Source organism: Acomys minous (genome assembly GCF_964271855.1).
Source record: "Acomys minous genome assembly, chromosome: 1".
Lineage (NCBI taxonomy): Eukaryota > Metazoa > Chordata > Mammalia > Rodentia > Muridae > Acomys > Acomys minous.
In genome coordinates this window covers 42,611,286-42,626,919 of record NC_140483.1, presented here as the reverse complement: position 1 = coordinate 42,626,919, position 15,634 = coordinate 42,611,286, and positions in this window count along the sequence as shown.

The following is a 15,634-nucleotide window of genomic DNA, read 5'->3' as shown; positions in this document are numbered from 1 at the left end:
TATTCAGCAGACATAGGGGAATTCTAGACCAACCTGTTTTGAAACTTGCTTTAGTTGGAGAATCCATGATCTTCTTCCCTACTCTCTGTAGTTTTTCTCTCAGAAATATTTATGCCAAAAGTCAAATGTGTGGAGATTTTCCCCTAAAATAAAAATAAGATTGGCATACCACTTCCTATTTTGTTAGTGTTACCCAAATGCCATCAAAACTAATGTCACTGAAACTACTACATTTCTTGAATATTTTCATCTCTAATTACATGTGAGCAAGAAAGACAAATCACCAAACAACCTCATTATTCAAGTCATAGATAAAAATAGATAGATGATAGATAGATAGATAGATAGATAGATAGATAGATAGATAGATAGATAGGCAGGCAGGCAGGCAGACAGACAGACAGACAGGCAGACAGACCGATAGATAGAAAAAAACAGAAACTACTGAAGTTTGGGTCTATTTAATGAATGTTAATCCTGGTTATTTGATGCCAAAATGAAATTTCCGAAGCAACTGAATCTGTTTCAGATTAGGATCCCCCCCACTGACATCAACTACTTGCCTGTTGAAGAAGCTGAACATCCTGGCACTCTAAACTCTGCTTGCAAAGGTATATAAAAATATGAGCTAACTGTGGTGATGTTCACTTATAATCTCAGCATTTGGAAGATAGAGGCAAGAGAATCAGGAGTTCAAAACCACAGCCATTCTGAAACAGGCCTGAGTTATAAGAGAAATCTATCTCTAAAATAAAATAACAAATAGACATTTGTTAAGTGGAAGATTAGATCAAATTGCACACATGGAGGGAGAGAGCAAGAAGAGGAAGGAATGGGTTAATGTTAAGGTCCTCTTCCTCCTCATATACATAAGGTCAGCATAGGATCTTCAGCCACTGAACTATATCCTAGCCCTCAAATTCCTTTTTCTAAGTCATTAATCCAGTATCAGAATCATAAAAACTTCTAGCTTTTTCTAGGTTTGGCTATGTTTCCTTTTCAGCCTCCCCCAAGGAGATGTCTTAAAGTCCTCCAAGGAAATTTAGGACAAAACGAATCTTCCAATAGTTTTTCTACATGTGACAGAAGCGAAGTTGTACGCATCAAATGCTTCCACATCAGGTTTGAGTGACAGAACAATTTCTCCATTGAGAACACTCTCAAATTCTGCCCCGGCCCACCAGGGTTCGACTAACGCTCGGGAGGAGAATTTTCCTGTATAGAGACAGAACACTAGACATGAAGAAGGGGGCAAGTTTGCATTCTGATCAAACCCCGTTTATTGAGAATTTTTACAGAGTTTATATAGGCACAGAGGCATGGGTGTTTGTGTAAGCAAGGGTTGCTGTGGATACCTAACTCTAGAATGCACCAGCAGGTAGGTATCTACCTTTACAGCTGCTAATTGCAGGAGAGAAATTCCAGGAAAGTCGTGAAGGATCTGGTTAGTCAGGAAAAAGCTCCCCGAACTGCTGCTCACAGGCAGCTGGCCCTTAATCTGATTTTATCAGTAGTCCCACCAGACAAGGAGTCACTCAGGGGTCTAGAATGACCAGCCCCCACAAGAAACCACAACAGGTGTCTAACTGCTGACTTACAACAAGGTCAGCTAGTTTCTGGTGAATGGCAGACTTCTGGAGAAATAGGAGCCTAGGTTCTGACAAGATGGCTGAACATTGGCCATGTAGCCTGTCCCCAACAAAATTCCTCTAGAAACTGCAGAGAGGTCACTGTGGTAAGAATAATCCTATTCTCTCTCCTGGAAGGACCATTTAAATAAATGTCCTTTCTCATTGATGGAATTTACCTGAGACACTTTCCACAACAAGTGCAAACCTGCAGCAGAAAATGTCTCTAATCAGAACAAATTATCCACCAATTTCATTTAATTTCCTTGTCTAATAGTGCAATGGGAGCATAGGACAGCTCTCCAAGGCTGACTGGCAATTTCCAGGTGATAGGGTTGTAAAAACATGAAATAGATACTGAAAATTAAACTTGAATGACAAAATATTTATAGTTGGTTTCTATGGGAATAATAGAACTTTGATTTTGCCTATTAGCTTGCTATTGCAACAAACTAAAAATCTTACAAATTCAGATGATTCTTCAAGGCCATTTGTTCTTTCACACTCATTTAGTTAATGCTATTACTTCATATATATTTTTAATGTTGATCTATTTTTAATTATTTTATTTTTGACATGATAATATAATTACATCACTTCACCCTTTTCTTTCCTCTTTCCAAATCTACCCATATACCAGTCCTTGCTCTCTTCCAAATTCACAGCCTCTTTCTCCATTAGCTGTTGTTGCAGGCACATATGTAATCATTGTTTACAGGGACTATTCTTCTGTTAATCTTTCTTCAAACACTTTAATAGCTTTTCAAATCCAGATGGAAAGTGCTGCATTGCAACTGCATGGACACACTGGTGTTTCCTTGCCAAACCTCAAATGTGTGTGCTGCTATCAATCTTCTCCAGTTAGCTTTGTCTCCTCCAGCTATAAGCCAATCTCTACTAAAACTGGAAGTGTAATTTTCAAGCTTATATCTGTTGAGGAAAAAAATGAATACGGAAATATATGTCCCAGGAATTATAAACTGCTCTTAGCTTCCCTTTTATGGAGCACAAATGGTGCAATTTGAATAATCTTTTTACCTCACCTCAGGACAAGATTTTAAATTGAATCATCATTAATTTATCCATTTTTTCTGTGAAGAGCACAAGTAATTTGTTTATGTAACTCTTGCTATAAATCGCCAGAGTAAAAGACATGACTTTTCCTTAATAAAAATCTTTTTTCCAAACGATAATTTCATCAAAAGTTTTCTTCACGACTCCTGAGAATATCCCTGTTGCAAGTAAATGACTTTTAATCTCAACAATATTTCAAAGATATTAAATTCAGGGTTAAAGGCAGGAATAGGAGAGGAAAGAGAGGACCTTGTGTCCAAGGTTCTTTCCCTGAGTGGGTTTAGCAATAAACTAACAAACATTAAAAACTGCCCTTCTCCTGCCTAGTATTTTTTTCTCTTATTAATGGAATCACATGCTTGATATTGCTTAGTATAGCAATATACCTTATGAACTACGAGGAAAGGTGAAGTTATGTGAAAGGAGCTGGAGAGATGGGTAACAGCTGGGAATCCTTGCTGGTCTTCTAAAGGACTGGCTCTGGGTTCCCAGCATCCTCGTGCTTTGTCTCACAACTGCCAGCAATGACCCCAGTTCCATGGAATCTCACCCCTTCTTCAGGCCTCCACAGGTACATACGCGCACACACACACACACACACACACACACACACACACACACACACACACGAAATCAAACCTTTAAAAAAGGATCTCCGTAGGAAATGATACAGGCTTGCTCTCAGGTTTGTCTGGAAATGTGGCAAGAAGATTATGGTTATGGAAACCAGGCAGCGTCTACAAGAGAAGAGCAATTCTTGGCATTCTTGGTAACCATACGTACAGCATGGCCAATCATGGTCATTTCACCATCTGTTAGATGATTTTGTAGATGGAAACAGGACAATAATGGAAAGGCTGCCTCTATGGCAATGCCTGGTGAGGAGGAAGAAAAAGTAATAAGTAACAATCACGGCAAAGACTTGAAGAGACAGGCTGCCTACTGTTGTGGTGCCAAGGAAGAATAAGAGAACCTAAAAGAACAAATATGGAGGCATAAATTAATATTTGCATGGAGGGCTGGAGAGATGGCTCAGAGCTTAAGAGCACTGGCTGCTCTTCCAAAGGCCCTGAGTTCAATTCTCAGCAACCACATGATGGCTCACAACCATCTATAATGAGATCTGGTGCCCTCTTCTGGCCTGCAGGTGTTGCATGCAGGCCGAATATTATATACATAATAAAATAAACAAATCTTTAAAAAATATATATTTGCATGGAGTAGGGAACAATCATAAAGAAAATTATCAAATAATTAACCTACTGCTCGCATCATCGCCTACAGTTCACTTAGCTCCTGCCATTTAAACTATTATTGCTATATTTCTTGAATTCAGTAGACTACTTAGCAAGAGCCAATTTTCTGTATCTTCTTCAAGAGACTATCTTGCTTTCAGGAGTTTGTAACATCAGGTAGTTACTCCAGATATTATCGAATTTCTCATTGTTAGGCTCTTCACTGCTCTAAGAAACAATTATCCTCTTTGCCCCAGATGTTCACATTTCCTACTGACCTAAAGTAACTGGCTCTGAATTAGCACTATCTTGCCAAAACTCGTGTGTGTGTGTGTGTGTGTGTGTGTGTGTGTGTATGAGATGCTTCCTTTGTTTATTTAATTTGTGTAAGTGTAGAACACTATAAAATCACATATGACATAAAAATTAAAACTGTATTCTAATACATTTTCAGCTTTTGTCTCTTACCATTTCTGGGAGAACTGGGGTAAATTCACCAAGGAATGGTTTTACAGTGTTTCTAGGCTTTCTTTCCTCATCAAGGACTTGGAAGGGTCTAGCACAACAGTGAAATCATCCCTCTTTTCAATGTTATATATTTTTGTCTTCTGAGGTTTTGTTGTTTGTTTGATTGTTTGTTTTTTCAGGAAAGGGTTTGTAGACCAGGCTAGCCTTGACCTCACAGAGTGCTGGGATTAGAGGCATGTGCATCGGTGCCTGGCTTTTTTGTTTGTTTTTTGACTTTTTGTTGTTGTTGTTGCTGTATATATTTTGTCTTCCCAAGAATCACACATAACTCCACCTGCCACAAGAGCAACTAGAATGTTAAAGTGACAGGACCCCGTTTTCCTTGATCACAGCTGGGACCCTCACATAAACTGTCAAAATAGGGAGTTGTTAAGAGAACTGTAGAAGTTCCCTGTTGTCATCACATCCTCCTTTCTTCATTTCTTTTTAGTAGAATGCAAATGCTAGCAATCTTTGCTCTATGCAAAACAATTTTCAAAACATTCTTTCTCCTTTTCGACGATTCGTATGGCAAAGACTTAGAATGATAAGAATACAAGATTAAATCCATTTTAAAGATTTTTTAAAGGCTCTTCTTCATATCCATTGGTTAGCCCATGTGACTGATCATTGGAAAGGACACTGAAATAAGATACTGGAACTAGACCAAGACAAAAAGCCGTGAACATTGTTGCCATTGACCGTGGCCATATACTTGAGTTTGCAAGACAACAGCTAAGGCAGGGGGGGTGGTTAACTTTAGCCGCATCTGATAATCATCAAGTGAGTTAACAGATGGCAAGCTGAGAAATGCTTTGTCTGGATAAAATAGCATGACTATTGAGTATCATTTGCTTATGATAACTAAAATGGATTTTAGAAATCACTGCACCCAATTCTTCAACTTTCTGGAATTATGAACTCAAAACTGAGGAAAATCGACCTGGAACCCTGTTACACATTTAAGCCAGGGTTGTGGATAAAGATTAAAAAATATCATATTTCACACTTGCTTTTGTTTTTTAACTAAGTCACACTTCCCCACCAATAATAATAATAGTGATGATGATGATGGTGGTGATGATGATGATGATGATAAACAATTTCTATCTAGCATAGCAGCACAAAAATATACAAAGTTCATTTTGTTGTTTATTTGCATCTTCTTTTGGTTTTAAAATGAGTGAGAAGAGGCTGAAGAGACTTGGGAGTGCGAGCTGCTCTTCCAGACCCTGGGTCAGTTTGAGCACCCACATGACACACAATAGCAGAACAGTTATCTCTAGTTTCAAGGGACGAAGCGAACCAAGCACACACATGGTGCACACACAGACATGCAGGCAAAAAACCTATGCACAAAAAGAGAAAGGAAAATTATATAGTAAATATTTTTAAGTGACAGAAAAGTAACTTGTATTTCCAAGATATATATTATATAAAATATATCTCTACACTTGCCAAAAAGAAGGCAAAAATAAACCCCTTTGAAGAATATGCCTGTTTCCAAAAGAAATACCTCAGGTTTGGATTTGGCAGGTTTTGTGAATGTGGATGGAAGATAAGATGTGGTCACACTTCTTGGCTCTGTCCACTTGTCAGAATTTCTGAGAGACATGATCTATATTTGACAGGGAAGAAACATTACAGATACTAAGGTTTGGAAAAGTGTCAAATACCTCAGAGTCATTACAAAACTGTTGGCAGTAGAACTTATGCTATTAACTGCATGTGCTTTTCCTACGGATACCTGCATACAGGGAGTGAGCAGGCAAAACTCTGCAGTGGACATTTGATGTAAGTGAATCACACATTGAAGGAACTACTTTGGAATTCAGGGGCAAACTGAGTTTGAAGTCTAGATGGTTCTCAACCTGTGGGTCACAACGCTCTCACTGGGGCTGAATATCAGATATTTACATTATGATTCATAACAGTAGCAACATTACAGTTATGAAGTAGCAGCAAAAATAATTTTATGGTTGGGGGGGTCACCACAACCCGTGGAACTGTATTAAAGGGTCACAGCCTTAGGATAGTTGAAAACCACTGGTCTAGAACTACAAAGGAAAGGAGTCCTGTCTCTTTAATTGTAAACATTCTCAGATTTAAAATACTAACAAAAGACCAATTCAATAAACCATTCAAGGGTGAAATTGTCCACTCTTCTAACAGTTCATGTACACTGTAATTGATCTCAAATTTTAAAAATCTTTTTTAAGATTTTCCCCCCTAGAGTGTGTGCGTGTCAATATTAAAAACCAATATACTTTTCTTCAAGGATGTTACACTAATGAAAAGGCATTTTCAAGCTTATGATTAACTGTATGAACTAAATCTATCTGAGGTCTCACAATTACAGCCACTTCTTTTTACAGTGTGGAAGTACAAAATCAAGCACATCTGGCAAGCTGGTGGCTAAATTGCTACAGTCCCAAATGGCATCCATCTAGGGAGGATGGTGCATAAGCAGAGAATGCCCAATAAAAGGGAGTGCAGTAGAGCCACGCTCATCGATTTCTTCCTTTCCCAACTGGATGGCTCTTTTTAATTGTCTGTAGAAACCCTCAAATTACCCTATTGGTTTGCTTAGTTCTCACCTGTAAACAATCATCAGACACGACCTGTCAATTTTATAATCTACCACCGCACTGGGCCAAACGTTCACAGTGATGTCATGCCTCTCAGCCTCTATTGTGGTTCTGGCTAAGAGAATTAAACCATAGTTTCCTGTGGTAAAATAAGGATATGCCATCTGCTTACGAGACAGGGACAGAAGGCCTATCTCTAGTTCATGTGATCTACATGTGATCACCTACATAAAGAAAAAGAAATTAAACTGAGAGTGGAGAGATTGGCTCAACAGCTAGAAATGCTTGCTGCTCTTTCAGAGAAACCCAAGCTCTGTTCCCAGCAGCTATGTCAGGTTACTCACAACAGCCTGTAACTCCAGCTCCCAGGGGTTCTGACATCCTCTTCTGGCCTCCATGGAGACCTTCACTCAAATGCACATACTCACACATGGACACATACAATAAAAATAAAATATTTTTTAAAAGAAGGAAAAATGAATGTGGGGGGAGTGTGTGTGTGTGTGTGTGTGTGTGTGTGTGTGTGTGTGTGTGTGTGCGTGTGTGCCATGTGTGCCCACGTGCATAGGGCCACAACTGAGTAAAAAGAAATCCTTAGTCCTTCTATGGCTTACCCATACAAGTATACCAGCTTAAAGAGAGGATACGACAAAAGCCAGAGGCTGTGCACATACAGACATAGCCATGGGCCAAATTACCCAATGGGAGATAAATCACTTGGAGCAAGGCCAGGGTTTAGGGACATGTTGGATAGTTTTATGTCAACTTGATACAAGTTAGTCATCTGAGAGGAGAGAACCTTAATTAAGAAAATGATCCTTGCTGAAGTAGGTTGGTATGGGCAAGGAAATGTCTTTTGAAGTTGTATTGGTATATTAAGTTTCTTAGTGACAGATTGGGGAGGGCCCAGCCCATTGTGGGTGGTGCCCTCCCTCGCCTGATCCTGGGTTCTGTAAAGAAGCAGGCTGAGCAAACCATGGGGAACAAAGCCAGTAGGCAGCACTTCTCCTTGGCCTCTGATCAGTTCCTGCCTCCAGGTTCCGGCCTTGCTTGAGTTCCTGTCCTTATTCCTTGACTGATAAACCGGGATATGGAAGTATAAGCCAAATAAACCATTTCCTCCCCAGCTAACTTGTTTTCCATCATGGTGTTTCACCACAGTAATAGTAACCCTAGCTAAGACAAAGCTAGGGTTTGTCTCTTATATTCTTAGCTGGTTTCACTCTTATACCAAGCTGGAGCTGAAACAGAATTTCTGAAAGTGGATCCAAGTTCCCAGGCCCAATTAGTCTCATGATTTCCAATCATAGTGTTCTCTTCAGCCGGAGATACAGACCCACACATCTCTTTCTTTACAGGGGTAAGGTTAGGCTCTTTTGTTGTCTGGGATTTTTTTCTTAATACTTTTATTGATTATTTGAGAATTTCAACTAAGAATTCTGACCACCCTTAAATCTCAGTTCTCCCAGGTCTGCTTCCCCACTCTGGGAACTCTATCTGCACCCTGCCAGAAAAAAAAGAAAGAAAGAAAGAATAAAAAGAAAAGAAAAAAATCAAGTCCAATTTGTGTTGCCCATATACTTATTGGAGCATTGGAGCATGGTCAAATTCCCACAGCAGTGCACCCTCCCTTAAACAAACTGAGTCCCTCTTTACCTGAGTCCAGAAGCCATCAATTGTGAAGAGCTACATTTGAGTACCCTTATCACATTTTGTGTTTTTTGTTTGTTTGTTTGTTTGTTTTTCTGAGACAGGGTTTCTCTGTGTAGCCTTGGCTGTCCTAGACTCACTTTGTAGACCAAGCTGTCCTCAAACACACAGAAATCTGCCTGCCTTTGCCTCCCCAAGTGCTGAGATCAAAGGTGTATGCCACCACACTTGGCTCTTACTACATTTTTAAGAATACTCTTGGAAGACTTTCTGTCTAAACCGTTGTTTCTTTTTGTGGGGTACGGGGTGAGAGTGGGTAGGGTTGTCACAGAACTCTTCTATTTCTCTCTCAACTGTGAGTCTGCAGTCATCAATATCATGGCAAAAGTAAGTTCCATGCCTTTGTCCACAGTCAGCAGGGGCACAGATCTTAGACTGCACATGGTTTCTGGCAACAGCATGAATCACAGACAACCAAGTGATCTCCAACATCAGTAGTGCCACAGACCTCAGCACGGTCTCCAGTGGCAATATAAACCATGAGCATTAGCATGGCCCTCTGCTGCTGCACTGACCACACGGACACTATCCCAGCCCTCAGCAGCAGCACAAGCCAAGGGCAGCAACATTGCCCTCGGTGGCAGCAAAGCCCACTGATATAAACATGAGTTCAGACTGAAGCACAGACTATAGACATCTACGTAGCGTTGGGTGGTACCATGGGCTATGGACATCACAGATCCTGCCTGCAATAGGATTCAGACAAAGCCCCTGGATATCACCATGGCCACAAGTGACAATACAGGCCACTCATATCAACATGACCCCAAGAAGCAGCACAGACCACTGACATCTGCACGGCCTTTCGTGGTAGCACAGGATATGTGCATCAACACAGACCCGGGTTGCAGTAGGACCTTAGATCTAGACATGGCCCTCAGCAGCAGCACAGACTCAGACATAACCATGGCTTCAGGTTACTCACATCAAGATTGGACCCCAGTGGGAGCACAGTCTGCAGACATCGGGATGGTCTCAGATGGCGGCTCAGGCCAAAGATATCCCTGGAGCCTTTGATGGTAACTCAGACCAGGGACATCAATACTGCTCCCAGCAGTAGTAGGACTACAGACATCCACATATAGCTCTGGCTGTAACAAGACCTAGGGCAGTGGACCACAGATACCAAAGTGGCCTCCAGAGGCAGCACAAAGCGTACAGGTCTTTCCAAGAAGCCCAGTCCTGAAAAAATGAACCGTTCTTTGTCTTGAACATCCCGTTCTTGCTCAGAAACAGCATGATTATGCAGCTGAGCAGTGTGTTCAGGCGCTGAACCAGAGAGCAAGTCTGGGCAAGTGATGCTGGGCCCCCTCTGCAGTAATGCCACGGCCCAAATGTTTGGAGGATACCCTGCATGTCACTTGGTAGCACTCTTAGTCCCACTGAGTCACCAACATCCATGCATATCTTGACATCATCCCTTTCCACAGCTCTCTGGCCTGGCTTGGATGCTCGAAGCTCTCACAGCCCTTCTTGGCCGTGAACTCAGTCCTCACCTCAGTCCACTGCAGCCCTCTCTCCCACACTCATCACTGCTATCATGTCTCCAGTTCTGCTTCTCTCCAAAGCTCACTCACTGCTCGCCCCTCCATCCTTCCCTCCCCTCCGTCTCATACTCACTCATCATAGCGGCATTGGAAACTGCAGAATGTCACACAGTGTGTGTGTATTTGTGTGTGTGTGTGTGTGTGTGTGTGTGTGTGTGTGTGTGTGTGTGTGTCCAAACAGCTTTACATGCAAATATTCATTGCAACAAATTGTTGATCTGGTTCAAGAATTCTTGTTTTTGACACACAATAAGTACTGGACCATCGCTGAAACTTGTCTGGGATATCCTGCTGTTGCCCAGACTCAGGGTGACCTTGTAGTTACACAGTGTGTCTCCCAGTAGGTTCCATGCGACCTCCAGGCTGCCACACACCTCTGTACCCTCTATGTTGGCCGCCCCAAGCCTCGCTGGGATCCACCTTTGTGTGTGTAGGCTGCAGGCAGCACTACTGCCTGTGCTTTCTGTCTCCCAGCAGGGCAAGCAGATCAGGCTGCAGCCACAGCGGCTCCATGCTGGGAGTCTGCCAGTGAGCCTAAGACTGGCCCAATTCAGTAATGACATCTGGTTGTGCAGGACTGGCCCCTCCAGTCACTCTAGCAGCTTGCAGATGGAGTAGATGCTGTGGACTAACTCAAAGCACTGGATCTGGTCAGATAGCAGCTGAGTAGGTCAGAGTGCATGGGCCTCTCTTCTGGGGGATGAATTGTCTGGTTTTTGAGAAAGGGTCTCTCTTTGTAGACTGCGCTCACTAGGTACACCAGTCTGGCCTCAAACTTGTGACCTTCATATTTCAGTCTTCCAAGTGCTAGGATAGCAAGCACACCTGTACTGCGATTCCCAGCCTAGAAGCCCCAGAGCTATCCAAATGCATTTGAAAATTTGGCTGCTGACCTCATGTTATATCTGAGTGTAGGAACCAGGCCCGACTGGCCTGCCTGCCTATCTTGTTATTTCATGTCCTGTTTCTAGCAGCTTCCAGGTCTGTGTTTATCTTGGTTAGCTAGTCGTGTTTACTGCTCTGAGAACGCGCCCCTCCCTTCCTCGAGACTTTTCCTCCTGTGTGCGATTACCTCTTGAGGGATTTCACCTGGGAAGAGGATTCCTGTTTTGCTGCCTATAAGAAGGCTCTTCGGAACTCTGGGAAAAAGAATAATAAACCACTGCCAGCAGCTGCTGCTGCGGCTGCTGCTCTCTTAGCATGAAGGACCCACTGTGTTTGTGTGTGTGTGTGTGTGTGTGTGTGTGTGTGTGTGTGTGTGTGTGTGTGTGTGCATGAGTTAAATCCGCAGCCCCTTGCCCTGGACTCGGTACCGTAGTGGCGTGGGCGCCACATCTGAGTAAGTGTCTCTATGTGTATCCCTCAATCGTCTCCAATACCAGTCTTTTCTGTGTCTCTTTCAAGTTCAGTTTTACACTATTTAAAGTTTTCTCATGAAAAAAAAAATGCCCTCAGTTGTTCATAAAAGACAATGAAAATCGTTGGTAGAAATGAGCATAAAAATAGGATTTCCATATCCACAACTGTATAGGGCTAATTGTGTTGGATAAATTAAATCTAGTTAGCAAAATATACATTTTCAATTTTTTTAATTCAGGGAAAACAGACTTGGTGGGAGTAATAAGCAGAGAAAAATAAAACCACAATTGAAAAATCTAGTATGAATGTATTTAATTGGCCAAGAAAAACAACTTAATGTTCATTGTAAAATATAAATAGAAAATGAGTCAACATGAATTCAATCTCACTGGAACGCACAACGAGACCAGAAAATAGCAGAATTGGCCAGTGCTGTGTAGATTAATGAGTTCTGTATTTAAATGCAGTGTGTACAATGATTTTCCAGAGCTGCCTATGCAGGACCAGAAAGGAAATGTGTCCTATTTCAGTGCGGAGGACTTGACGGTCTGAGCCAGGGTACCACCAGGGTTGGTCATTTCTAGAGGACAGAGGAGTTATAAAACATACCTTTAACTACCTCTGGGTAGCAGCTTCCAAGCAAGCCAGGACATTGCTTGGCATGAGAAGTCTTCCTCACAACCTGTGTTGATACTGGCTTCTGCCTCTCTCAAATTATCACATTTTCTTACTTTTGCTTTCCTTCCCCAATGCCATATTGTCATTTCTATTGTTTTTATTTTCCTCTTCCTAGAGACATTTTAGCATTTCTCAATGCTATGTTTTCAATGCCAGCCACCAAGTTTTTCTATTTGTGTTTCTGTTTGTTGGGATTTTTCTTTCTCTCCAAACAAGGTTTCTCTGTGTAGATTTAGCTGTCCTGGACTGACTTTGTAGAGCAGGCTGTCCTCAAACTCACCGCTGTCTGCCTCTGCCTCCCCTAGTGTTGGAATCATAGGCATGCACCACAGCTACCAGTTTTCATATTCTCTCCTCTCTCTCTCTCTCTCTCTCTCTCTCTCTCTCTCTCTCTCTCTCTCTCTCTTCATGTGTCTGTGTGTGTGTCTGTGTTTTCCTCCCTCTCCTTCCTCTCTTCCTTCTGCCTCTCTCTTCTATTCCCTTTCCCTTCCCCTTCCCCTCTCAGTCTTTCCCTACCTTCCTCTCCTTCTCCCTGCCCTCTCTTCTCGTCTCACTTTGTAGTTCAGGCTGGCAGGGAACTTGCAACACTCCAGCATCAGGCCCAGAAGAGTCCTTTCTTACCCTGTGACTCCGCCTTTGGAGAGTCCTGTCCTTACAAATATCAGCACTTCTCTCAACATCTGGCTAAAAGGGATAACCACAGAATCATTTCTTTTGTTTTCTTAAATTGTGTATTTCATCAGCTTAAATCACCTTATTTGGGCTCTGTCTTTGAAGCTGCAAGCAAGGATGCTCTCTTACCATTCAGACAAAAGAGGCAGATGCTCAGTGAGAATCCTGTAGCAAAAAAACTGCTTCCCCCTCACCATCCCACATTCTTTCCACCTCAGGCTTAAAGACACAGAACTCAGCAGCTGCTGCCAGCTGTGGGTCACCTGTATCACCCTTGATAGGTTCCTTGAGCCTTCTTCCATCTCTCCAAGTAGTCTCTTCTGCAAAGTCTTCTATGTACTCAGCAGCTGTGTTATTTCTCCTGCCATACTGTGGAAACCCCATCTCTCCCACAATTGTCAGAACAAGCACTCTACACACACGTGAACTTGTTGTGATTCTCCTCAAGCATTACAGCAGGCAGGGAAAACAAAAAACAAAATTTAAAAAAAAAAAAAGATCAAGGAAAGGCAAGAATGTGATGGGGCTCATTCCAGTTTCACTGTAACCCAGGACTTCTAGAGTTTGGCGCGGATTATTTTACTTTAGCCACATTTAAGAATAGTACAAGTTTGGGGGGGGAAACATTCAGATGACAATTAACTCAATCCTAAGTGCACAATTTAGACACAGTTCACATTGATATTCTTTACAAAGTACATCTGGCTACTTTCACAAGAACAGAGATTGTCAATTCAGAGATAGGGCCCAAGATTTGAGTCTAAGGAGACTGACTGAGATAAATATAATGCCCCTGGGAGACAGGAACGGCCTGGCCCTAAATAACATGGAAGTCATGAAGGCTGTTGTAAAGCACAGAGGGCGTCACTCAAGAATGGGTTTTATGGCCTAAAAGTAATGTTCAAGGTGTTAAGGGGAAAAGATAGTTTTTAAGGGGAAAGGATATTGCCTAGGCTAAGTAAATTCTGAGACACGGAAGCAGAACCTGTCCCATCAGACAGCAAAGGATCATCAGACTGTAGAACTACATTACTCCTGGCATTCCAGAAAGGGCAGCTAAGCACCTCATTCCATTGAAGAAGTGAGCTGTGTAGTTAACTTTCTTCCTGATTTACTGATTATCTGTGCGCACAAGGCCCTTTTGCACTCTACATTAACTGAATTACTGATTCACAAAGATAGCATCACTTGGTACCAGTTATCATCTCTTTTATATATGTGTGCACGCGCGCGCACATGTGTGTGTGTGTACATACACACACAGAGAGAGAGAGAGAGAGAGAGAGAGAGAGAGAGAGAGAGAGAGAGAACAGTGTTCTTTCATACCCTCCCAAAATTTTATAGTTATAAATAATTCTGAACAAATGATATTTATTGCCCACGAAAGTCACATCTGACATTCTAGTGGCAATGTCTGGAGGTGAAAATATGGTAAGTAATATAGAATTATTGATTCTTTTCCAGGAGACTTTGATTTTATTTTAAAGATGACAAAGTCCTTAATCTGTAAAAATGCAAGTTTTTTTTTCTGTGCCCACCCTAGCTCCCAAATAAAGAGATAGAGGCCTGTTCTTTTAATTATTAGTTTATGGCACTATACCTGGGCAGATAAAGAGATATTCTAACCCAACTATGCAGCTATGCTGGCCTGCCCTGCCTCCCAGTTATGTGGCCCCATTACCTGTCATATGAGTCTCACTCTGGCACCTCCATGTTTATTCCTCTCTCTGTCTCTCTCTGTCTCTCTGTCTGTCTGTCTGTCTGTCTGTCTGTCTCTGTCTCTCTGTCTCTCTGTCTCTCTGTCTCTCTGTCTCTCTGTCTCTCTCTCTCTCTCCCCCTCTGCCCCTGGCCCCAGGTAATCCCACCTTCTCCTGTCCTACCCAGCTATTGGCCATTTGGCTCTCTATTAACCAATTAGATGATAATAGAAAACAATTTTTACACAACATTGAGACAGGAGGTGCTTCATAAAGAAATGACAATGCCGAGGTTGGGACTGCAACCAGATCTCTGGGTACAGAAATCAGCATTTGAGCACAGAATACACAAAAACATCGTCTAACATTAATTTTGTATTTTTTAATCCTAGCATTCATAGTAAAATAAATTTTATCCAACCATTCTTTGGGAATATTATTGAGCAAAATTTTAATAAACACAATTTTAATGCATTATATTTCCAAATCTATCCCCATGTGCATTTCTAAAGTAGCATGATCCATGCTGTCAAGTACTTTATTCTTTTTTAATAAACAGCATTTTTTCTAAAGATGCATGTGTCTGTAGTTTTAGATTTATGTAGAAATTTTAATGGAACAAAAAGATAGATTTTATGTTTAAGTCACCAGGTTTCTTGAAATCATTTTGGTATTTTCAATTATTTGTAAATATACAAAAAAAAAACAGTAAACATATTAGAGCATTTATAAATTGCTGTCAGAGTATAATAGGCAGAAAGAAAAATATCAAAAGGCCAAATATTTCCCAGGATAATTGGAGTAGCTTCTCACCATACAGAACAGCATGAAGCAAAATTCAAAACTAATGGACTTAGTCTCATGAGCATATTGTCTTTAATAATTGAACAGAAAAACAGATACTCTAGATTTCTCAAAGTGACATTAGTAAACGCTATA